This window comes from Balaenoptera physalus (genome assembly GCF_965194825.1).
Source record: "Balaenoptera physalus genome assembly, chromosome: 16".
Taxonomy (NCBI): Eukaryota; Metazoa; Chordata; class Mammalia; order Artiodactyla; family Balaenopteridae; genus Balaenoptera; species Balaenoptera physalus.
The window spans coordinates 31,186,058-31,212,652 of NC_138898.1; the positions used below are offsets into that span (position 1 = coordinate 31,186,058).

The following is a 26,595-nucleotide window of genomic DNA, read 5'->3' on the forward strand; positions in this document are numbered from 1 at the left end:
GCACACAGGGACCCCCACAATCTGGTCTTAATTTTTTCTAGTATTTCCTCACTACTCTTTTTCACAGAGTTTTGCTTAGGTCTGACTAATTTAATCATTATTTTTTGGCAATTCTTCTTATATCTCATCTCTATCCATTTAGTTAAGCAATTCTAGTAATGAATACTGATTCTGTATCAGCCACTATACTACACACTTTATCACATTATAAAACATTATCTCATCTATTATTAACAATAACTTTATGATGTAGGTGCTAACAATTATTACCGTTTTACAGATAAGGCTTAGAGAAATTAAGAAATTTGGTTAGAGCCACACAGCTAATAAGTGGCAGAGCTCAAGGAAAAGGACTTGAGCCCAGGCTTATCTGACTTCAAAGTCCCATGATTATATGTGTTGCCTGACAGCTTTCTCTTCTATACAATACTGATATTTTTTTTTTTGGTCTACCTCTTCCAAGAAATCTTCTCTGACTTCTATAACCCATAATACCTTCGCTTCCATGAACTTCTCAAGAATTACTACCTATTCCATTCATTTGTTAATTACCACATACACATATACTGTCTGCTATATTTTTAGGGGCAAATGTTTTGTTTTTCCAATACATTCTCTTAGGGCATGGAGATTAAAAAGAAAGAAATATGATTGATTTTTGTATGTTGATCTTGTATCCTGTGACCTTGCTGAACTCACTTGTTAGTTCCGGAAGTTTGTTTTGTTTTTGTTTTGTTTTTTGTAGATCCCTTGGGATTTTCTACATAGGTAATCATGTAATCTGCAAATAGAGGACAGTTTTATTTCTTTCTTTCCAATCTGTATGCATTTTATTTCCTTTCCTTGCCTTTTTGTGCTGGTTAGATCTTCCAGTACTATGTTCAACAGCACCGGTGAGAGCAGACATCTTTGCCTTCTTCCTCATCTTAGTGGAAAAGCTTTGTTTTTCACCATTAAACATGATATTTACATTTATATTCATGAAGGATATTGATCCATAGTGTTCTTATTTGTACTTTGTCTTCTTTTGGTATTAGGTTAATACTAGCTCCATAAAATGAATTGGGAAATGTTCCTTCCCCTTCTATTTTCTGGAAGAGATTGTCTGAAATTGATGTTAATTCTTCTTTAAACATTGGCTAGAACTCTACAGTGAAAACCCTCTGGGTCTGGAGATTTCTGGGAGTTTTAAAATTGTGAATTCAATTGCCTTAACAGTTAAAGGGCTACTCAAATTAACCATTTCATATTGAGTGAATTGTGGTAGTTTGTGGTTTTCAAGGAATTTGCTGATTTCATCTAAGTTGTCAAATTTATGTGTAAATTTCATGTTTTTTGTTTTTTTAGATTTCATATATATATATTAGCATACAGTATTTGTTTATCTCTTTCTGACTTACTTCACTCAGTATGACAGACTCTAGGTCCATCCACCTCACTACAAATAACTCAGTTTCATTTCTCTTTATGGCTGAGTAATATTCCATTGTATATATGTGCCACATCTTCTTTATCCATTCATCTGTCGATGGACACTTAGGTTGCTTCCATGTCCTGGCTATTGTAAATAGAGCTGCAATGAACATTTTGGTACATGACTCTTTTCGAATTATGGTTTTCTCAGGGTATATGCCCAGTAGTGGGATTGCTGGGTCGTATGGTAGTTCTATTTTTAGTTTTTTAAGGAACCTCCATACTGTTCTCCATAGTGACTGTATCAATTTACATTCCCACCAACAGTGCAAGAGGGTTCCCTTTTCTCCACACCCTCTCCAGCATTCACTGTTTGTAGATTTTTTGATGATGGCCATTCTGACTGGTATGAGATGATATTTCATTGTAGTTTTGATTTGCATTTCTCTAATGATTACTGATGTTGAGCATTCTTTCATGTGTTTGTTGGCAATCTGTATATCTTCTTTGGAGAAATGTCTATTTAGGTTTTTTGCCCATTTTTGGATTGGGTTTTTTGTTTTTTTGATATTGAGCTACTGGTGCTGCTTGTAAATCTTGGAGATTAATCCTTTGTCAGTTTCTTCATTTGCAAATATTTTCTCCCATTCTGAGGGTTGTCTTTTCGTCTGTTTATGGTTTCCTTTGCTGTGCAAAAGCTTTTAAATTTCATTAGGTCCCATTTGTTTACTTTTGTTTTTATTTCCATTTCTCTAGGAGCTGGGTCAAAAAGGATCTTGCTGTGATTTATGTCATAGTGTGTTCTGCCTATGTTTTCCTCTAAGAGTTTGATAGTGTCTGGCCTTACATTTAGGTCTTGAATCCATTTTGAGTTTATTTTTGTGTATGGTGTTAGGGAATATTCTAATTTCATTCCTTTACATGTAGCTGTGCAGTTTTCCCAGCACCACTTATTGAAGAGGCTGTCTTTTCTCCACTCTATATTCTTGCCTCCTTTATCAAAGATAAGGTGACCATATGTGTGTGGGTTTATCTCTGGGTTTTCTATCCTGTTGCATTGATCTATATTTCTGTTTTTGTGCCAGTACCATACTGTCTTGATTACTGTAGCTTTGTAGTATAGTCTGAAGTCAGGGAGCCTGATACCTCCAGCTCCGCTTTTCTTTCTTAAGATTGCTTTGGCTATTCAGGGTCTTTTGTATTTCCATACAAATTGTGAAATATTTTGTTTTAGTTCTGTGAAAAATGCCAGTGGTAGTTTGATAGGGATTGCATTGAATCTGTAGATTGCTTTGGGTAGTAGAGTCATTTTCACAATGTTGATTCTTCCAATCCCAGAACATGGTATATCTCTCCATCTGTTTGTATCATCTTTAATTTCTTTCATCAGGGCCTTATAATTTTCTGCATACAGGTCTTTTGTCTCCTTAGGTAGGTTTATTCCTAGATATTTTATTCTTTTTGCTGCAATAGTAAATGGGAGTGTTTTCTTAATTTCACTTTCAGATTTTTCGTCATTAGTGTATAGAAATGCAAGAGATTTCTGTGCATTAATTTTGTATCCTGCTACTTTACCAAATTCATTGATTAGCTCTAGTAGTTTTCTGGTAGCATCTTTAGGATTCTCTATGTATAGTATCATGTCATCTGCAAACAGTGACAGCTTTACTTCTTTTCCGATTTGGATTCCTTTTATTTCTTTGTCTTCTCTGATTGCTGTGGCTAACACTTCCAAAACTATGTTGAATAATAGTGGTGAGAGTGGGCAACCTTGTCTTGTTCCTGATCTTAGTGGAAATGGTTTCAGTTTTTCACCATTGAGGACAATGTTGGCTGTGGGTTTGTCATATATGGCCTTTATTATGTTGAGGAAGTTCCCTCTATGCCTCATTTCTGGAGGGTTTTTATATAAATCAGTGTTGAATTTTGTCAAAAGCTTTCTCTGTGTCTATTGAGATGATCATATGGTTTTTCTCCTTCAATTTGTTAATATGGTGTATCATATTGATTGATTTGCATATATTGAAGAATCCTTGCATTCCTGGGATAAACCCCACTTGATCATGGTGTATGATCCTTTTAATGTGCTGTTGGATTCTGTTTGCTAATATTTTGTTGAGGATTTTTGTATCTATGTTCATCAGTGATATAGGCCTGTAGTTTTCTTTCTTTGTGACATCTTTGGTTTTGGTATCACGGTGATGGTGGCCTCGTAGAATGAGTTTGGGAGTGCTCCTCCCTCTGCTATATTTTGGAAGAGTTTGAGAAAGATAGGTGTTAGCGCTTCTCTAAATGTTTGATAGAATTCACCTGTGAAGCCATCTGGTCCTGGGCTTTTGTTTGTTGGAAGATTTTTAATCACAATTTCAATTTCAGTACTTGTGATTGGTCTGTTCATATTTTCTATTTTTTCCTGGTTCAGTCTCGGCAGGTTGTGCATTTCTAAGAATTTGTCCATTTTTTCCAGGTTGTCCATTTTACTGGCATAGAGTTGCTTGTAGTAATCTCTCATGATCCTTTGTATTTCTGCATTGTCAGTTGTTACTTCTCCTTTTTCATTTCTAATTCTATTGATTTGAGTCTTCTCCCTTTTTTCTTGATGAGTCTGGCTAATGGTTTATCAATTTTTTTTTTTATCTTCTCAAACAACCAGCTTTTAGTTTTACTGATTTTTGCTATCATTTCCTTCATTTGTTTTTCAGTTATTTCTGATCTGATCTTTATGATTTATTTCCTTCTGCTAACCTTGGGGTTTTTTTGTTCTTCTTTCTCTAATTGCTTTAAGTGTAAGGTTAGGTTGTTTATTTGAAATATTTCTTGTTTCTTAAGGTAGCATTGTATTGCTATAAACTTCCCTCTTAGAACTGCTTTTACTGCGTCCCATAGGTTTTTGGTTGTCGTGCTTTCATTGTCATTTTTTTCTAGGTATTTTTTAATTCCCTCTTTGATTTCTTCAGTGATCTCTTGGTTATTAAGCAGTGTGTTGTTTAGCCTCCATGTGTTTGTATGTTTTACCGACTTTTTCCTGTAATTGATATCTAGTCTTATAGCGTTGTGGTTGGAAAGGATACTTGATACGATTTCAATTTTCTTAAATTTATCAAGGCCTGATTTGTGACCCAAGATATGATCTATTCTGGAGAATGTTCCATAATCACTTGAGAAGAATGTGTATTCTGTTGTTTTTGAATGGAATGTCCTATGAATATCAATTAAATCCATCTTGTTTAATGTATCATTTAAAGCTTGTGTTTCCTTATTTATTTTCATTTTGGATGATCTGTCCATTGGTGAAAGTGGGGTGTTAAAGTCCCCTACTATGATTGTGTTACTCTCGATTTCCCCTTTTATGGCTGTTAGTATTTGCCTTATGTATTGAGGTGCTCCTATGTTGGGTGCATAAATATTTACAATTGTTATATCTTCTTCTTGGATCAATCCCTTGATCATTATGTAGTGTCCTTCTTTGTCTCTTGTAATAGTCTTTGTTTTAAAGACTATTTTGTCTCATATGAGAATTGTTACTCCAGCTTTCTTTTGATTTCCATTTGCATCAAATATCCTTTTCTATCCCCTCACTTTCAGTCTATATATGTCCCTAGGTCTGAGGTGGGTCTCTTGTAGACAGCATATATTTGTGTCTTGTTTTTGTATCCATTCAGCCAGTCTATCTCTTTTGGTTGGAGCATTTAATCCATTTACATTTTAGGTAATTATCGATATGTATGTTCCTATTACCATTTTCCTAATTGTTTTGGGTTTGTTATGGTAGGTCTTTTCCTTCTCTTGTGTTTCCTGCCTAGAGAAGTTCCTTTAGCATTTGTTGTAAAGCTGGTTTTGTGGTGCTGAATTCTCTTAGGTTTTGCTTGTCTGTAAAGGTTTTAATTTCTCCATCGAATCTGAATGAGATCCTTGCTAGGTAGAGTAATCTTGGTTGTAGGTTTTTCTCCTTCATCACTTTAAATATGTCCTGCCGCTTGCTTCTGGCTTGCAGAGTTTCTGCTGAAAGATCAGCTGTTAACCTTATGGGGATTCCCTTGTGTGTTTTTTGTTGTTTTTCCCTTGCTGCTTTTAATATTTTTTCCTTGTATTTAATTTTTGATAGTTTGATTATTATGTGTCTTGGTGTGTTTCTCCTTGGATTTATCTTGTATGGGACTCTGTGCTTCCTGAACTTGATTAACTATTTCCTTTCTCATATTAGGGAAGTTTTCAACTTTAATGTCTTCAAATATTTTCTCAGTCCCTTTCTTTTTCTCTTCTTCTTCTGGGACCCCTATAATTCGAATTTTAGTGCGTTTAATGTTGTCCCAGAGGTCTCTGAGACTGTCCTTAATTCTTTTCATTCTTTTTTCTTTATTCTGCTCTGCAGTAGTTATTTCCATTATTTTATCTTCCAGGTCACTTATCGGTTCTTCTGCCTCAATTATTCTGCTACTGATCCCTCCTAGAGAATTTTTAATTTCATTTATTATGTTGTTCATCACTGGTTGTTTGCTCTTTAGTTCTTTTAGGTCCTTTTTAAAAGTTTCTTGTATTTTCTCCATTCTATTTCCGAGATTTTGGATCATCTTATCATTATTCTGAATTCTTTTTCAGGTAGACTGCCTATTTCCTCTTCATTTGTTAGGTCTGGTAGGTTTTTGCCATGCTCCTTCATCTGCTGTGTGTTTCTCTGTCTTCCCATTTTGCTTCACTTACTGTGTTTGTGGTCTCCTTTTTGCAGGCTGCAAGTTCGTAGTTCCCGTTGTTTTTGGTATCTGTACCCAGTGGCTAAGGTTGGTTCAGTGGGTTGTGTAGGCTTCCTGGTGGAGGGGACTAGTGCCTGTGTTCTGGTGGATCTTGTCTTTCTAGTGGGAAGGTCCATGTCTGGTGCTGTGTTTTGGAGTGTTTGTGGCCTTATTATGATTTTAGGTAGCCTCCCTACTAATGGATGGGGTTGTGTTCCTGTCTTGCTAGTTGTTTGGCATAGGGTGTCCAGTACTGTAGCTTGCTGGTCATTGAGTGGAGCTGGGTCTTGGCATTGAGATGGAGATCTCTGGGAGATTTTCGCCATTTGATATTACGTGGAGCTGGGAGGTCTCTTGTGGACCAGTGTCCTGAACTTGGCTCTCCCACCTCAGAGGCACAGCCCTGACACCTGGCTGGAGCACCAAGAGGCTGTCATCCACATGGCTCAGAATAAAAGGGAGAAAAACAAGAAAGAAAGAAAGAAAGAATAAGATGAAATAAAATAAAAGTAAAATAAAATAGTTATTAAAATAAAAATAAAAAGCAATTATTAAAAAATTTTTAAGAAGTAATAAAGAAAAAAAGAAAGAAAGAAGTGAGCAACCAAACCAAAAAACAAATCCACCAATGATAACAAGTGCTAAAAACTATACTAAAAACAACAAACAAACAAACAACAAAAAACGGACAGACAGAACCCTAGGACAAATGGTAAAAGCAAAGCTATACAGACAAAATCACACACTGAAGCATACACATACACACTCACAAAAAGAGAAGAAGGGAAAAGAAAAATATATCATTGCTCCCAAAGACCACCTCCTCAATTTGGGATGATTCATTGTCCATTCAAGTATTCCACAGATGCAGGGTACATCAAGTTGATTGTGGGGATTTAATCTGCTGCTCCTGAGGCTGCTGGGAGAAAGTTCCCTTTCTGTTCTTTGTTCGCACAGCTCCTGGGGTTCAGCTCTGGTTTTGGCCCCGCCTCTGGGTGTAGGTTGCTTGAGGGCGTCTGTTCTTCACTCAGACAGGATGGGGTTAAAGGAGCAGCTGCTTTGGGGGCTCTGGCTCACTCAAGCCGGGGGGAGGGAGGGGTACAGAGTTCGGGGCGAGCCTGCGGCGGCAGAGGCCAGCATGACGTTGCACCAGGCTGAGGCACACCGTGCATTCTCTCGGGGAAGTTGTCCCTGGATCACGGGACCCTGGCAGTGGCAGGCTGCACAGGCTCCCGGGAGGGGAGGTGTGGATAGGGACCTGTGCTTGCACACAGGCTTCTTGGTGGCTGCAGCAGAAGCCTTAGCATCTCATGCCCATCTCTGGTGTCCGCTCTGATAGCCACAGCTTGTGCCGGTCTCTGGAGCTCATTTAGGCGGTGCTCTGAATCCCCTCTCCTCGTGCACCCCGAAAGAATGGTCTCCTTTCTCTTAGGCAGTTCCAGACTTTTTCCTGGACTCCCTCCCTGCTAGCTGTGGTGCACTAGCCCGCTTCAGGCTGTGTTCATGCAGCCAACCCCAGTCCTCTCCCTGGGATCCGACCTACGAAACCCGAGCTTCAACTCCCAGCCCCCACCCATCCCGGCGGGTGAGCAGACAAGCTTTTCGGGCTGGTGAGTGCTGGGCGGCACCAATCCTCTGTGCGGGAATCTCTCCGCTTTGCCCTCCGCACCCCTGTTGCTGCTCTCTCCTCCATGGCTCCGAAGCTTCCCCCCTCCGCCACCCGCAGTCTCCGCCTGTGAAGGGGTTTTCTAGTGTGTGGAAACTTTTCCTCCTTCACAGCTCCCTCGCACTGGTGCACGTCCCGCCCCTATTCTTTTGTCTCTGTTGTTTCTTTTCTCTTTTGCCCTACCCAGGTACGTGGGGAGTTTCTTGCCTTTTGGGAGGTCTGAGGTCTTCTGCCAGTGTTCACAGTCTGTAGTGGTATCACCTGTTTCTTTCCTGATATTAGTAATTTCTGTTTCTCCATCTTATCAAGGAACCAACCTTTTGTTTTATTGCTTTTATGTTTTGTTTTATTGTTTTCCTGTTTTCAATTTCATTGATATCTGCTCTTACCTTTATTATTTCCTGCTTTATGCTGGATTTGGGTTTATTTTGCAATTTTTCTAGTGTCTCTTTTCTAAATAACCATTTAGTTCTACAAATTCCCTCTCAACATTGTTTTAGGTGTGTCCCACAAATTTTGCTGTTATAGTTTCCTTTTTGTTTTAGTTCATTCTATTTTTAAAATTTCCTTGAGAGTCCTCTTTGATCCATGGATTAGTTTGAAGTTTGTTGTTTAATTTCCAAGTGTTGGAGATTTTCCAGTTACCTTTCTGTTATTGATTCCATTGTGATCAGAGAACACAGTATGATTCAATTCTTTTAAATTTGTTGAAGTTTATTTTATGGTCCAGGATATGGTCTATCTAGGTATATGTTCTCTGGGTGCTTGAAAAGAATGTGTATTTTGCTATTGTTGAGTGAAGTGTTCTAAAAGTGTCAATTAGATCCTGTTGCTTGATGGTATGGTTGAGCTCTTCTATATCCTTGCTGATTTTCTGTCTAATTGTTCTATCAATTATTGAGAGAGGGATATTGAAGACTCCAACTATGATAGTGGATTTGCCTATTTCTTTCAATTCTCTCAATTTTTGCTTCACATATTTTGCAAGTCTGTCATTTGTGCACACACATTAGGACTGCTATATGTTCTTGGAGATTGGCCATTTTATCATTATATAATGTCCTTGGTCATTTTCTTTTCTCTGAAGTCTATTTCCCTGATATATATTAACCAAAAGGAAGCAGCAGTGGCTATATTTAGCCACTGCTGCTTCCTTTTGGTTAATGTTTGCATGTTATAACCTATTACATCTTTTTACTTTCGATCTACCTATATTATTATGTACGAAGTGAGTTTTGTGTGGACAACATGAGTCATGCTTTTAAATCCCCTCTGTCATTCTCAGTGTTTTTTTTAAAAAAAGAAATTAATTAATTTATTTTTGGCTGTGTCAGGTCTCTGTCACCGTGTGCGGGCTCTCTCTAGTTGCCGCGAGCGGAGGCCACTCCTTGTTGTGGTGTGCGGGCCTCTCACTGTCGTGGCTTCTCCTGTTGCAGAGCATGGGCTCTAGGCACACAGGCTTCAGTAGTTGCAGTGCACAGGCTCAACAGTTGTGGCTTGCGGGCTCTAGAGCTGCTTGCATGTTGTGGCTTGCAGGCTCTGTAGCTGTGGCGCACAGGCCCAGCTGCTCCGCAGCATGTGGGATCCTCCTGGGCCAGGGCTCAAACCCATGTCCCCTGCATTGCAGACAGATTATCAACCACTGCACCACCAGGGATGCCCCATTCTCTGTGTTTTAATTGATGTGTTTTGATAATTAATATTTAATGTAATTATTGATATGTTAGGGCTTAAATCTGCCATTGTATTTTTAAAATTTTCTGTTCTCTTTGTATTTTTTCCCTTCTTATGTGTTACTTGAGTATTTCCTTCCATTTTGATTTTTTTACAGTGTTTTTTTGGGTGTATCTCTTTGGGTAGTTTTTAAAGTGGTTGTTCTAGATGTATTTCTATCTATGTATATACATTTATATCTATCCATATCCATATCTGTATTTATATCTATATCTATTCCACTGTGGTCAAAGAACCCACCTTGTGTGATTTCAAATCTTTTAAATAATTTAACACAGTCTACTGGTATAGATGCTTTCCCAGTTTGAGTGAAGTATAAAACCTTACCTTCCTTATATCCCATTACCTTCCTTCATTTATGATATAATTGTCTTAAATATTTACTCCACATTCATCAAGAACCACATCATATGGTGTTATACATTTTTTAAAATAAATTTATTTTATTTATTTATTTTTGGCTGCATTGTGTCTTTGTTGCTGTGCGCAGGCTTTCTCTAGTTGTGGCAAGTGGGGGCTGCTCTTTGTTGCAGTGGGCACGCTTCTCATTGCAGTGGCTTCTCTTGCTGTGGAGTACGGGCTCTAGGGCATGCGGGCTTCAGTAGTTGTGGCACGCAGGCTCAGCAGTTGTGGCTCGCGGACTCTAGAGCGCAGGCTCAGTAGTTTTGGCTCACGGGCTTAGTTGCTCTGTGGCATGTGAGATCTTCCCGGACCCGGGCTCAAACCCATGTCCCCTGCATTGGCGGGTGGATTCTTAACCACTGTGCCACCAGGGAAACCCAGTGTTATAAATTTTGCTTTAACTGTCAAACATAATTTAGAAAACTCAAGAGGAGAAGAAAAATTTATTGTATTTACCCATAGTTTTGTGCTTTTCATTGTTCCTTCTTCTTTACTCTTGTTTACTGCTGTTCTAAGATTCCTTGCAACACTTTCTGTCACTTCCACCACACTCTTTTGGGGAAAAAAGGAGAGGGAAGAATTAGATGTGACACTAAGATTTCCAGCTAAAATCTGGAGAAGATGCAGGAAGAATGCTGAGAAGCCAGGGAGGGGAACCAACCTTTGGAAAAAGAGGATGAGATTTTGAGATTTTGGGCCTTGATACTCAAAGGCCCTTCTCCAGACCGTTCTTCATGATGAAATAAAACCCAGGTGCAAGTTTTATTTGAGCCCTTCAATTTCAGATCAAATAAGCAGCAGATTAATGTTACATGAAAAACACTAGTCAAATGGCAGCACATTGCAATTTTCAAACGATAAGGGGCTAGATTCAACTTTTGGGAGAAAGAAACGGAAGTCACATACTTACTGAAAAATTGAGATCTCTCCTAGACTCAGGCCTCCTTGGTTCTCTTTATCACTCTCTAGGTTTGATGATCAGAAGACCTAAGGCTCAAGTTGTAAGACAAGCCTCCTCATAATCACTTGACTGAGCTGTCTGAGGTTGTAAGGTGCAGGATAGCTTAATTCCAAGTCACCCAATCCATTCTGGCCAATCAGGGGTAACTGTGAATGGTTTGATGGCACCTTCTTTTCAGAGACTAAAAGCCCCAGGTGGGCAGGAGTCTTTGATTTGTTCACTGAAGAATCCCAAGTGTCTCCTAGGGTGCCTGGTGCATAGTAGATTCTCAATAAATATTGATAACACAAAGGACTGCAATGCATTGGGGAGACAGTCTGAGGCCAGGGCTGGAGTTCCCATCAAGGCCAAGTTATTATAGTATAGGTGTTCAGTTTTAGGGCTGAAACCTGTCTGGCTTAGTTAGGGCCTGCCTATTGGGACAAAGGTTTCTTGGAGGGCATCTCACCCCTCCCAACCTGGGAAGCCCTCATGGGGTCAGTGGAACAGCCCCTGGATGGAGTTTTTAAAACAAGATCTTAGCCAGCTAGAACCCGGCTTTTTCTTTTCTTTTCTGGCTTATTTTATTTTATTTATTTTTCTTCCAGTTTTGGAGATATAATTGACATACAGCACCGTATATGTTTAAAGTGTACAGCTTAATAATTTGACTTACCTACATCATGAAATGATTATCACAATAAGTTTAGTGTACATCCATCATCTTGTATAGACAGAAAAAAGAAATAGAAAAAATTTTTCCTTGCGATGAGAACTCAGGATTTACTCTCTTAACAACTTTCATATATAACATACCACAGTGTTAATTATACTAATCATGTTGTACATTATATTCATAGTGCTTATTTATCTTATAACTGGAAGTCTGTACCTTTTGATTACCTTCATCCAATTCCCTCCACCCCCAGTCTCTGATAACCACAAATCACACCTATTTTTCTATGAGTTTTTTTGTTTGTTTGTTGACCTACATTATTTTCTGGTGCCCAGTATAGTGATTTAATATGTCTGTATTTTCTTTCTTTCTTTTTGTGTTTTTTGGCTGCACCACATGGCTTATGGGATCTCAGTTCCCCAGCCAGAGATTGAACCCGGGCCACAGTAGTGAAAGCCCAGAATCCTAACCACTAGCCCACCAGGGAACTCCTCTATGCATTTCAAAATGATCACCATGATAAGTTTAGTTAAGGTAAGTCACCATACAAAGATATTACATATTTTTGACTATATTCCCCTCTCTCTACATTTCACATCCATGACTTACGTTTTTTGCAACTGGAAGTTTGTACCTATTAATCTCCCTCACTTATTTCTCTCTCTCCCTTTCTTTCCTTGGGCAACCACCTGTTTGTTCTCTAGATCTATGACTCCGTTTCTGTTTTGCTGCATTTGTTCATTTGTTTTGTTTTTTAGATTCAGATATAAGTGAAATCATACAGTATTTGTCTTTCTCTGTCTGATTTATTTCACTTAGTATAATACCCTAGAGGTCCATCCATGTTGTCACAATGCCAAGATTTCATTCTTTATTATGGCTGAGTAATATCTATCTATCTATCAATTATCTATCTATCATCTATCTATCTATATCTATCTATCTATTTATCATCATCATCTATCTATCATCATATATATATACCTCTCTCACATCTTCTTTATCCACCCATCAATTGATGGGTACTTAGGTTGCTTCCATATCTTGGCTATTGTAAATTGTGCAATGAACATTGGGGTGCACATATCTTTTCAAATTAGTTTTTTTTCCTTTGGATAAATATTCAGGAGTAGAAATGCTAGATCATATGGTAGTTCTATTTTCAATTTTTTGAGGAACCTCCATACTGTTTTCCATAGTGGCTTCACCAATTTACATTCCACCAACAGTGCAGGAGTGTTCCCTTTCTCCACATCCTCGCCAACTCTTTTTTTTTTAAAGCACCCATTTTAAAAATTATTTATTTATTTATTTATTTTGGGGTGCGTTGGGTCTTCGATGCTGCACGTGGGCTTTTTGTTGTGGTGTGCAGCTTCTCATTGCGGGGCTTCTCTTGTTGCGGAGCACAGGCTCTAGGCATGCAGGCGTCAGTAGTTGTGGCTCGCAGGCTCAGTAGTGTCTCATGGGCTTAGTTGCTCCGCGGCATGTGGGATCTTCCTGGACCAGGGCTTGAACTCACGTCCACTGCATTGGCAGGTGGATTCTTAACCACTGCACCACCAGGGAATCCCTTGCCAACTCTTGTTATTTGTTGTCTTTTTGATAATAGCCATTCTGACAGGTCGAGGTGATATCAATATACTTTTGACTTGCATTTTCCCGATGATTGGTGATATTGAGCATCTTTTCATGTGCCTATTGGTTATCCATATGTCTTCTTTGGGAAAATGTCTATTCAAGTCCTCTGTCCAGTTTTTAATTGGGCTATTTTTTATTTTGATGTTGAATTGTATGAGTTCTTTGTGTATTTTGGATATTAACCCCTTATCAGGTATATAATTTGCAAATATATTCTCCCATTCAGTAGGCAGCCTTTTCATTTTGTTGGTAGTTTCCTTTGTTGTGCAAAAGCTTATTAGTGTGCTGTAGTCTCATTTTTTATTGCTTTTGTTTCCCTTGCCTGAGGAGACATATCCTAAAAAATATTGCTAGACTGATGTCAGTGAGCATACTGCTATGTTTTCCTCTAGAATTTTTAAGGTTTCAGGTCTTAAATTTAAGTATTTAATTCATTTTGAGTTTATTTTTGTATATGGTGTGAGAAAGTACTCCAGTTTGATTCTTTTGTATGTAGCTGTCCAGTTTTCACAACACCATTTGTTAAAGAGGCTATCTTTTCCCCACTGTATATTCTTGCCTCTTTCATCATAGATTAATTGACCATGTAAATGTGGGTTCATTTCTGGGATCTCTATCCTGTTCCATTGATCTATGTGTCTGTTTTTTGTGCCAGTACTATACTGCTTTGATTACTATAGCTTTGTAGTATAGTTTGAAATCATGAGTGTGGTACCTCTGGCTTTGTTCTTAAAATAGTTTTGGTATTCAGGGTCTTTTGTGTTTCCATACAAATTTTAGAATTATTTGTTCTAGTTCTGTGAAAAATATCATTGGTATTCTGATAGGGATTGCATTGAATATGTAGATTGCCTTGGGTACTATTGTCATTTTAACAGTATTAATTCTTCCAATTCATGAGCATGGTATATGTTTCCATTTGTTTGTGTCATCTTCAATTTCTTTTATCAGTGTCTTATAGTTTTACAAGTACAGGTTTTTACCTCCTTTGTTGGATTCATTACTAAGTATTTTATTTTTTTGATGCAATTGCAATTGGGATTGTCTTCTTAATTTCTCTTTCTGATAGTTCATTGTTAGGGTATAGAAATGCAAAAAATTTCTGTATATTAATTTTGCATCCAGCAACTTTGTGAAATTCACTGATGAGTTCTTGTAGTTATCTGATTGTGTTTTTAGGATTTTCTGTGTATAGTATCATGTCATCTGTCAATAGTACTTCTTCCTTTCCAATTTGTACTTCTTTTCTTTCTTTTTATGTCTGATTGCTGTGACCATGGCTTCCAATACTATGTTGAATAAAATAGTGAGAGTGGACATCTTTGTTTGTTTCTGATCTAACAGGAAATACTGTCAGGTTTTACCAATGATGTTAGCTGTGGGCTTGTCATATACAGCTTTTATTATATTGAAGTATGTTCCCTCTATACCCACTTTGTTGAGAGTTTTCTTCATAAATGGGTGTTGAATTTTGTCAAAAGCTTTTTGTGCATCTATTGAGATGATCATATGGTTTTTATTCTTCAATTTGTTAATGTGTGTGCATCACATTGATTGATTTGCAGATATCGAACCATACTTGCATCCCTGGGATGAATCCCACTTGTTCATGCTGTATGATGTTTTTGATGTATTGTTGCATTTGGTTTGCTAATATTTTGTTGAGGATTTTTGCATCTATGTTCATTAGTGATATTGGCCTTTAATTTTCTTTTTTGAGATATTTTTATCTGGCTTTGGTATCAGGGTGATGCTGGCCTCATAGAATGAGTTTAGAAGCATTTTTTTCCTCTGCAGTTTTTTTGAAATTGTTTCAGAAGAATACTGTTAACTCTTCTTTAAATGTTTGGTAAGAGGGAAGAGATATGGGGATATATGTATATGTATAACTGGTTCACTTTGTTGTAAAGCAGAAACTAACACACCATTGTAAAGCAATTATACTCCAATAAAAATGTTAATAAATTAAATAAATAAATAAATAAATAAATAAATAAATAAATGTTTGGTAGAATTTACCTGTGAAACCATCTGGTTCTGGACTTCTGTTTGTTAGGAGTTTTTAAAATTACTGATTCAGTTTCATTCCTGGTAATCAGTCTATTCATATTTTCTATTTCTTCCTGGTTCAGTCTTGAGAGGTTGTACATGTCTATAAACTTTTTCATTTCTTCTAGGTTGTCCACTTTATGGAGTAAAATTATTCATAATAATCACTTTGATCCTTTGTAATTCTGTGATGTTGGTTGTAACTTCTCTTTTTTCATTTCTGATTTTATTGATTTGGGCCCTCTGTCTTTTTTTCTTGATCAGCCTGGCTAAAGTTTTATTAATTTTGTTTATCATTTCAAAGAACCAGCTCTTAGTTTCATTGATCTTTTCTTTTTGTTTCTATTTCCATTATTTCTGCTCTGATGTTTATTATTTTTTTCCTGCTACTAATTTTGGGTTATGTTGTTCTTTCTCTAGTTCTTTTAAGTGTAATGTTAATTTGTTTATTTGAGTTTTTCTTGTTTCCTGAGGTAGGCATGTGTCTCTATAAATGATCCTCTTAGAACTGCCTTTCCTGCATCCTGCATAGATTTTAGATTGTTTTGTTTTTATTTTTTGTCTCCAGGCATTTTAGAATTTCTTCTTTGATTTCTTTCTGCAGTTTTTTCCCCTTGTAGTTGCTTTCTAGTCTCATAGCATTGTAGTCAGAAAAGATATTTGATATGATTTCAATTTCCTTAAATTTACTGAGGCTGTTTTGTGGCCTAGCATGTGATCTGTCCTGGAGAATGTTCCATGTGCACTTGAAAAGAATGCGTGGTCTTCCTGGTGCTTCAGAAAGAACTGCCTGACCTATGCTGGGGGCTCTCTGGAGTACCCTCAAATTCTAAAGTTTCTTGGCACTTGGACACATTATGGAATTGCTGATCAAGTTGAATCATTTCCAGGGTTCAAAGAAGTTTAAGGAAGATGTCTTCATCAGATCAGATCAGGGCTGAAACTGAATCAAAGCACCTGTGTGGACCGGCTCTGCTTGCAGCTCACAGCCATGCATCCCCCCTTGCGAGCTCTCTTTCGTGCAGTGACTGTAGCGGCAGCATGTTCTACACATCGCGTAGCATGCACCCAGCCTGCCCTGCCGCTTCTGCCACCCTTGCCACTGTCTTGTCCTCAGGCACCTGCCGCAGCTGAGTCGTGGTGCTCCAGCCGGGTGTCAGGCCTGAGCCTCTGAGGTGGGAGAGCTGAGTTCAGGACATTGGACAACCAAAGACCTCCCAGCCCCACATAATATCAATCAGCGAGAGCTCTCCCAGAGATCTCCATCTCAATGCTAAGATCCAGCTTCACTCAACTACCAGCAACCTCCAGTGCTGGACACTCCATGCCAAACAACTAGCAAGACAGGAACACAACCCCACCCATTAGAAGACAGGCTGCCTAAAATCATAATAAGTTCATAGAACCCCAAAACACCACCAGACACGGTCCTGCTCACCAGAAAGACAAGATCCAGCCTCATCCACCAGAACACAGGCACCAGTCTCTTCCACCAGGAAGCCTACACAACCAACTGAACCAACCTTAGCCACTGGGGGCAGACACCAAAAACAATGGGAACTACGAACCTGCAGCCTGTGAAAAGGAGACCCCAAACACAGTAAGTTAAGCAAAATGAGAAGACAGAAAAATGCACAACAGATGAAGGAACAAAGTAAAAACCCACCAGACCAACAAATGAAGAGGAAATGAGCAGTCTACCTGAAAAAGAATTCAGAATAATGATAGTAAAGATATCCAAGATCTTGGAAATAGAATGGAGAAAATACAAGCTACATTTAACAAGGGCCTAGAAGAACTAAAGAGTAAACAATGATGAACAACACAATAAATGAAATTAAAAATTCTCTAGAAGGAATCAATAGCAGAATAACTGAGGCAGAAGAACGGATAAGTGACCGGGAAGATAAAATAGTGGAAATAACTACCACAGAGCAGAATAAAGAAAAAAGAAAGAAAAGAATTGAGACAGTCTCAGAGACCTCTGGGACAACATTAAACACACCAACATTTGAATTATAGGGGTCCCAGAAGAAGAAGAGAAAAAGGAAGGGACTGGGAAAATATTTGAAAAGATTATAGTTGAAAACTTCCCTAATATGGGAAAGTAAAGAGTCAATCAAGTCCAGGAAGCACAGAAAGTCCCATACAGGATAAATCCAAGGAGAAACACGCCAAGGCACATATTAATCAAGCTATCAAAAATTAAATACAAAGAAGAAATACTAAAAGCAGCAAGAGAAAAGCAAAAAATAACGTACAAGGGAATCCCCATAAGGTTAACAGCTGATCTTTCAGAAGAAATTCTGCAAGCCAGAAATGAGTGGCAGGACATATTTAAAGTGATGAAAGGGAAAAACCTACAGCCAAGATTACTCTACTCAGCAAGGATCTCATTCAGATTCAACGGAGAAATTAAAACTTTTACAGACCAGCAAAAGCTAAGAGAATTCAGCACCACCAAACCAGCTTTACAACAAATGCTAAAGGAACTTCTCTAGGCAGGAAACACAAGAGAAGGAAAAGACCTACAAAAATAAACCCAGAACAATTAAGAAAATGGTAATAGGAACATACATATCAATAACTACCTTAAATGTAAATGGATTAAATGCTCCAACCAAAAGACGTAAACTGGCTGAATGGATACAAAAACAAGACCTGTATATATACTGTCTACAAGAGACCCACTTCAGACCTAGGGACACATATACACTAAAAGTGAGGGGATGGAAAATGATGCTCCAAGCAAATGGAAATCAAAAGAAAGCTGGAGTAGCAATTTTCATATCAGACAAAATAGACTTTAAAATAAAGACTATTACAAGAGACAAAGAAGGATGATCACATAATGATCAAGGGATTAATCCAAGAAGATATAACAATTGTAAATATTTATGCACCCAACATAGGAGCACCTCAATACATAAGGCAAAAATTAACAGCCATAAAAGGGGAAATTGACAGTAACACAATCATAGTAGTGGACTTTAACACCCCACTTTCACCAACGGACAGATCATCCAAAGTGAAAATAAATAAGGAAACACAAACTTTAAATGATACATTAAACAAGGTGGACTTAATTGATATTTATAGGACATTCCACCCAAAAACAACAGAATACACATTTTTCTCAAGTGCTCATGGAACATTCTCCAGGATAGATCATATCTTGGGTCACAAATCAAGCCTTGGTAAATTTCAGAAAATTGAAATCGTATCAAGTATCTTTTCCAACCACAACGCTATGAGACTAGATATCAATTACAGGGAAAAAAACCTGTAAAAAATACAAACACACGGAGGCTAAACAATACACTACTAAATAACCAAGAGATCACTGAAGAAATCAAAGAAGAAATCAAGAAATACCTAGAAACAAATGACAATGAAAACACGACACCAAAAACCTATGGGATGCAGCAAAAGCATTTCTAAGAGGGAAGTTTATAGCAATACAATCCTACCTCAAGAAACAAGAAGCATCTCATATAAACAACCTAACCTTGCAACTAAAGCAATTAGAGAAAGAAGAAGAACAACAACAAAAAAATCAAAGTTAACAGAGGGAAAGAAATAATAAAGATCAGATCAGAAATAAATGAAAAAGAAATGAAGGACACAATAGCAAAGATCAATAAAACTAAAAGCTGGTTCTTTGAGAAGATAAACGAAATTGATAAACCATTACCCAGACTCATCAAGAAAAAAAAAGGAAAAGACTCAAATCAATAGAATTAGAAATGAAAAAGGAGAAGTAACAATTGACACTGTGGAAATACAAAGTATCATGAGAGATTACTACAAACAACTATATGCCAATAAAATGGACAACCTGGAAAAAATGGACAAATTCTTAGAAAGCACAAGCACTGAAATTGAAACTGTGATTAAAAATCTTCCAAAAAACAAAAGCCCAGGACCAGATGGCTTCACAGGAGAATTCTATCAAACATGTAGCGAAGAGCTAACACCCATCCTTCTCAAACTATTCCAAAATATAGCAGAGGGAGGAACATTCCTAAACTCATTCTATGAGGCCACCATCACCCTGATACCAAAAACAGACAAAGATGTCACAAAAAAAGAAAACTACAGGCCAATATCACTGATGAACATAGAAGCAAAAATCCTCAAAAAATACTAGCAAACAGAACCCAGCAACACATTAAAAGGGTCATACATCATGATCAAGTGGGGTTTATCCCAGGAATGCAAGGATTCTTCAATATATGCAAATCAATCAATGTGATACACCATATTAACAAATTGAAGGATTAAAATCCATATGATAACAGGACAGAAAGCCCAGAGATAAACCCATGCACATATGGTCACCTTATCTTTGATAAAGGAGGCAAGAATATACAATGGAGAAAAGACAACCTCTTCAATAAGTAGTGCTGGAAAAACTGGACAGCTACATGCAAAAGAATGAAATTAGAACACTCCCTTAACAACATACACAAAAATAAACTCAAAATGGATTAAAGACCTAAATGCAAGGCCAGACACTATCAAACTCTTAGAGGAAAACATAGGCAGAACACTCTATGACAGAAATCACAGCAAGATACCTTTTGACCCACTTCCTAGAGAAATGGAAATCAAAACAAAAATGAACAAATGGGACCTAATGAAACTTAAAAGCTTTTGCACAGCAAAGGAAACCATAAACAAGACGAAAAGACAACCCTCAGAATGGGAGAAAATATTTGCAAATGAAGCACCTGACAAAGGGTTAATCTCCAAAATATACAAGCAGCTCATGCAGCTCAATATCAAAAAAACAAACAACGCAATCCAAAAATGAGCAGAAGACCTAAATAGACATTTCTCCAAAGAAGATATACAGATTGCCAACAAACGCATGAAGGGATGCTCAACATCACTAATCATTAGCGAAATGCAAATCAAAACTACAATGAGGTATCACTTCACACCCGCCAGAATGGCCATCATTAAAAAAATGTACAAACAGTAAATGCTGGAGAGGGTGTGGAGAAAAGGGAACCCTCTTGCACTGTTGGTGGGAATGTAAGTTGATACATCCACTATTGAGAACAGCATGGAGGTTCCTTAAAAAACTAAAAGTAGAACTACCATACGACCCAGCAATCCCACTACTGGACATATACCCTGAGAAAACCATAATTCAAAAAGAGTCAGGTACCACTATGTTCATTGCAGCACTATTTACAATAGTCAGGACATGGAAGCAATGTAAGTGTCCATCAACAGATGAATGGATAAAGAAGATGTGGCACATATATACAATGGAATATTACTCAGCCATAAAAAGAAATGAAACTGAGTTATTTGTAGTGAGGTGGATGGACCTAGAGTGTGTCATACTGAGTGAAGTAAGACAGAAAGAGAAAAACAAATACTGTATGCTAACACAGATATATGGAATCTAAAAAAAAAAAAGGGTTCTGAAGAACCTAGGGGCAGGACAGGAATAAAGACACAGATGTAGAGAATGGACTTGAGGACACGGGGAGGGGGAAGGGTAAGCTGGGACGAAGTGAGAGAGTGACATTGACATATATACACTATCAAATATAAAATAGATAGCTAGTGGGAAGCAGCTGCATAGCACAGGGAGATCAGCTCCATGCTTTGTGACCACCTAGAAGGATGGGATAAGGAGGGTGGGAGGGAGACGCAAGAGGGAAGGGATATGGGGATATATGTATATGTATAGCTTATTCTCTTTGTTATACAGCAGAAACTAACACAGCATTATAAAGCAATTATACTCCAATAAAGATGTTAAAAAAAAAGAATGTGTATTCTCTTGCTTTTGGATAGAATGTTCTGTAATATTTATTAAGCCCATATTCTCTAAAGTGTCATTTAAGGTCAGTGTTTCCTGCTCTCTGGTGAGCAGGGCCAGGTTTCAGGGTTCCTGTGGGATACAGGAGGGTTTATGGCAGCTGGCCTGCTGGTGAGTGGTGCTGTGTCCCATATAGCTAGCTGCTTGGCCTGGGGGGTCCTAGGACTGATGCTTACTGGCTCATGGGCAAGGCCAGGTCCCAGCCCTAATAAGCTAGAGGGATAACTCCAAAATGGTGCTTGTCAACACCAGTGTCCTTGTAGTTGGATGAGCTCCCCAAAATGGCTGCCACCAGCTATGGAGATTTTGTGTGTGCCTTTTTAAGAGTGGAGTCTCTGTTTTCCATAGCTTTTTGGACCCACTGACCTTCAAAGCCAAACGTTCGGGGGGCTCTTCTTCCTGTTGCAGGATCCCTAGGCTGGGGAGCCCACTGTGGGCCTTGGACACCTCTCCTTGAGGAGAATCACTGCAATTGTGATTACCCTTCTGTTTGTGGATTGCCTACCTGGAGATGTGAGTCTTAACTATAGCGCATCTCCATTCCTCCTACTTGACTTGTTGTGGCTCCTTCTTTATGTCTTCAGTTGTAGAAGATCTTTTCTTCTAATCTTCAGGTCATTCTCATTGATAGTGCTCTGTAAATAGTTGTTTTTTTGGTGTGTCCTTGGGAGGAGGTGAGCTCAGGGTCTTCCTACTTTGCCCTCTTAGCCTTTTCTCCTGCCTTTCTTTCCCTGAGGAGGAGCTGTGCAGGTTGGCCAGGCTGTGGGGCTCACAGCTGCCCCTTGGTGGCCCGCACAGCCCCCCGCTCACTCACTGATGTCGCATCCTCCAAGTCTCAATCAGGTGGCAACTGTACATCTTAAGGTCAGTTCCCTTCCGTTCCCAGGTCCCAGATGGTGAGGGAACAGGAATGAGGACTCACAAGCTATCCTGCTTTGCCCTCCTTTCTGCTGCATCTTCATCAGGAGGACCTTAGGGGAGGGCTGGGCTGTGTCTCCCTTCAGCTCCCTTGAAGATCCATGCCAGATCCCTAGCTCCCCTGCTCTCCAAGGCTATTTTTATATGTTCCAGATAGATTCCAAGAGTACCAAGTTGGGAGATGACCTCCCTCAGGCCCCTTTTGTCTGGCCTAACCCTCACTCTGTTGCCTCCTCCACTCTACATTTTTTTTGCAGCCTGTAGATTCTATCACGGGGACTCCCACCAGCCCCCTGCCTGTTCAAAGTGTGTACTGTTCTGACGCTCACAAGGGCCTGTGTCTTCAGTTCCAGGCAGGCACTTGCAGAAGGGGGGTAACTCTGGGGCTCCCCCACTGCTGTCTCCCTCTCTCCTCAAGGCCTCATGCCCCTCAGCAAGTCTTTCCCAGAAGAGCCCTTTGGATATCATCACCCAGCAATTGTTAACTGGTGCTCACCCACATTCCAGGGCAACTATAGTAGATGGAGAGGGCCCAAGCCCCCCATATTCTGAATCAATGATGGGAATTTATTCCCCCAACATGTTCTGACATGGCTTGACAGGAAGCCCAGGATGAGCTGCCTCCATGGTGTGGGCACCTGAGGTAGGTGGGGTGGGTGTGTGGGGCAAGATAGCTCTTTTCATTCCAGGCTACAGGGTGGGGTCATCACATATTCAGGCCCATCTGCTTTGTCTGCAGCCCCTTCCTAATCCTCAGGAAAGAAGATGTGGAGCAGGCTCTCTCCAGCTCTTGTGAAAGAGTTTTCACTTCTTTTTCTCTTCCCTCCCTCCTCCCTCCCTCTCTCATGTCCCCAACCTGACCCATGCACCTGATGTGCAAAGCATCTGACCCCTGTTTTGGCCATGAAAATAGTTTACAATAGGAAAAGAAAACTATCTGTCTCCACCAGACCTAGGTGCCTCTTACCTGCCAAGGAAAGATATACAGTGAAGACGTGAAGATTATCTGTCAGTTGATGGGGTTTTACCTAATAAGTTGGCTTTTTTTTTTTTTTTTTTTTACTGTTTTCTGGGGTATCTTTATGTACAGGAGGCAAAACAGAGATTCTGGGTCAGCTCTCTACCCCCAGCGCTGACTGCCTGGGGGCCTCTGACTTGAAGGGATGAGATGGTTTCTGCCCTCGGGGGATACAAACAGGCTGAGCCTTAGCATAGAACCGGGTACTCCCCAAGGGCCCAATATTGAGTATTGGGTAGAGAAGAGCAAAGAGCACCCTGTCAGAGAGGTAGTGAGAGGATCAATGAGTTACAGAAGCTTCAGAAGGGCACATGGTGAGGCCATGAGAATGGGCAAAGAGAGCATGGGATCTCCCAGCTGCTTTGCGCTGGGGCCTGGTGTCTCATGAATGGGGCTCTAAGGGTTAAATCACTTTTGAGACTGAGATACCCAAGCTCAGGGAGCATTGAGGGGACAGCCCTCACCTAGTCGGAGGGCCCAACTGAAGCAAATTCCAAAGGCCAGAAATGGGGACTGATGCTGGGCCCAGAGACTCTGGGATAAAAGCAGACTTCTTAGGCATAGGAAGCCCAGGGGATTCAAAGAACTGGGTGGAAGCATCCAATTGGCAAAACCCTTAGTTTTAGAAAAGGGAATGAAAAAAAATCTCATTTAATTTCTGTGCTAAGTCAGTGGTGATTTTCTCAGTGATAGATGGGAGATTCAGATACTGGACGTTCAGTTGTTATCAACCTTTATTGTGCTTAGTGGGCTCCCAAAGCCACCAGGGGCTGGGTGGGTATGTGGTATTTCTGCTGTAAAAAAGCATGCTTTTAGCTAAAAGTCACAAACATTTTATGGTTTAAGTGATAAAATGGTGAGGATGGGACCTTTGTTTTTGGCAAAGCCATAAAAAATTAGCCTGGTCCCCAGGAAAAAAAAATGTGTCAAAAGCTAAGAGCATGACCTAATCCCTCCATAGTTAGGCAGGAAATAGGAGATGAGGCAAATGTTTGGCAAGAGAGATTCCCCTGGGTTCCTAAAGGAGGAACCGCTTAGAGGAGTGGCAACAACAACAACAACAAGTGGCAGGAGGCCGGGCCTCAGGATCCATTAGATTCTCACAGACTTTGTCCCAGCTGCTGCGAAAACCCTCTCCTAGTGTCTGGGTCCACATGAGGATAGGCCATCCCCTGTTCTTACCGTGGAAAGAGCAGGAGAGAGGCTGGAAGGGGACAGGAATAAACTGGATACAGGACTGAAGTGGACACTGTTGGTGCCTCATCAAGGTCCCATTACAGGTCGGTGTACAATCTGTAGTTGTGGTTCATGTTGCTTGCTACTGGCTCACCGCTGTCTTCTTTATTCCCTGCAGAATTACCCTAAGCCCAAAGGGAGCTCCATGTTTGGTAGGATATATGCCCCTCCCTTGGCAGCCCGCAGCCAATGCCTGACATGTAGAAGCCCCGCCCCCTTGGCACCAGGTGAGTCTTACATTATCACTTAAACCAAAAGGGGTTTGTGACTTTTCAGAAGCTGAAACCACATTTCTGCCTAGCAGTGGGGGTGGCAGAGACCCTTTTCACTGTAGATATGAGGGAAGGAGAGCCGTTGACGTGCTCCTGGGGCCTCTCCTGCCCTTGGCCCCTGCCTACCCACCCAAGCTCAGAGTCTGCCTCGTCTTTGCTCTGTATTCCACGATTGGGAGCCAGAGAAAGGATGGAAGCAAGTCCACTGACTCTCTTTTGCCCCCTCGTGGATCTGGTGAGAACTTTGGTGATTCCCAAATAGTATTTTTCTTTTTTCCTGAACTTTTTTTTTTTTTAAATTAAAAAAAAATTATACAATTTTTAAAGGTTACACTCCATTTACAGTTATTAGAAAATATTGGCTGTATTCCCCGTGTTGTGCAATACATCCTTGTAACCTATCTTACACCCCATAGTTTGTACCTCCTACTCCCTCACCCCTACATTGTACACACCCCCGTCCCCACTGATAACAACTAGTTTGTTCTCTATATCTGTGCTTCTGCTTCTTTTTTTTGTTATGTTCACTAGTTGTATTTTTTAGATTTCACATATAAGTGATATCATACAATCTTTCTCTGACTTATTTCACTTAGCATAATGCCCTCCAAGTCCATCCATGTTGCTTCAAATGGCAAATTTCTTTCTTTTTATGGATGAGTGGTATTCCATTGTGTGTGTGTGTGCCACATCTTTTTTATCTATTAATCTGTTGTTGGACACTTAGGTTGCTTCCATATCTTGGTAATTGAACATTGGGGTGCATGTAGTCTTGAATTAATGTTTTTTTTTAAAATTATTATTTATTCATTTGGCTGTGTTGGGTCTTCGTTTCTGTGCGAGGGCTTCCTCCAGCTGCGGCAAGCAGGGGCCACTCTTCATCGCGGTGCGCGGGCCTCTCACCATCGCGGCCCCTCCCGTTACGGAGCACAGGCTCCAGACGCGCAGGCTCAGTAGTTGTGGCTCACGGGCCCAGTCGCTCCGTGGCATGTGGGATCCTCCCAGACCAGGGCCCGAACCCGTGTCCCCTGCATTAGCAGGCAGACTCTCAACCACTGCGCCACCAGGGAAGCCTTGTTTTTGTTTTTTTCAGATTAATATACCCAGGAGTGGAATTGCTGGATCATATGGTAGTTCTATTTTTAGCTTTTGGAGGAAACTCCATACTGTTTTTCACAGTGGCTGCACCAATTTACATTCCCAGCAACAGTGCACAAGGGTTCCCTTTTCTCCACATCCTCACCAACATTTATTATTTGTGTTCTTTTTGATGATAGCTGTTCTGACAGGTGTGAGGTGATATCTCATTGTCACCTTAATATGCATTTCTCTGATGATTAGCTATGTTGAGCATCTTTTCATGTGACTGTTGGCCATCTGTATATCTTCTTTGGAAAAATGTGTATTCAGGTCTTCTGCCAATTTTTTAATTTAGTCGATAGTTTTTTTGATGTTGTACAAGCTGTTTATATATTTTGGATATTTACCCCTTATTGGTCATAGCATTTGCAAAATATTTTCTTCCATTCAGTAGGTTGTCTTTTCCTTTTTAATATATAAATTTATTTATTTATATTTTTGGCTGCATTTGGTCTTCTGTTGCTGCGTGAGGGCTTTCTCTAGTTGAGGCGAGGGTGGTGGCTTCTGTTGTTGGGGAGCATGGGCTCTAGGCGCACGGGCTTCAGTAGTTGTGGCGCACGGGCTTAGTTGCTCCATGGCATTTGGGATCTTCCCGGACCAGGGATTGAACCCCGGTCCCTTGCATTGACAGATGGATTCTTAACCACCATGCCACCAGGGAAGTCCCTGTCTTTTCATTTTGTCGATGGTTTCCTTTGCTGTGCAAAAGCTTTTAAGTTTAATTAGGTCCCATTTGTTTATTTTTGCTTTAATTTCCTTTACTTTAGGAGACAAATTAAAAAAAACTATTGCTGCAATTTATGTCAAAGAGTGTTCTGCCTAAGTTTTCCTCTAGGAGTTTTATAGTATCCGGTCTAACATTTAGACCTTTAATCCATTTTGAGTTCATTTTTGTATATGGTGTTAGAGAATGTTCTAATT

The 26,595-nt window shown here is 39.6% G+C and overlaps 1 long non-coding RNA gene across 1 annotated transcript in view; it reads left to right on the forward strand.

Moving 5' to 3' along the window:
* The first annotated feature begins 1,940 nt into the window (after window positions 1-1,940).
* The window catches only part of LOC309646007, a 74,876-nt gene continuing 50,221 nt past the window's right edge, over window positions 1,941-26,595 (forward strand). The window contains exon 1 of the long non-coding RNA XR_014255163.1: window positions 1,941-24,489. This is a non-coding gene — a long non-coding RNA (uncharacterized lncRNA). The remainder of the gene's footprint in view (window positions 24,490-26,595) is intronic.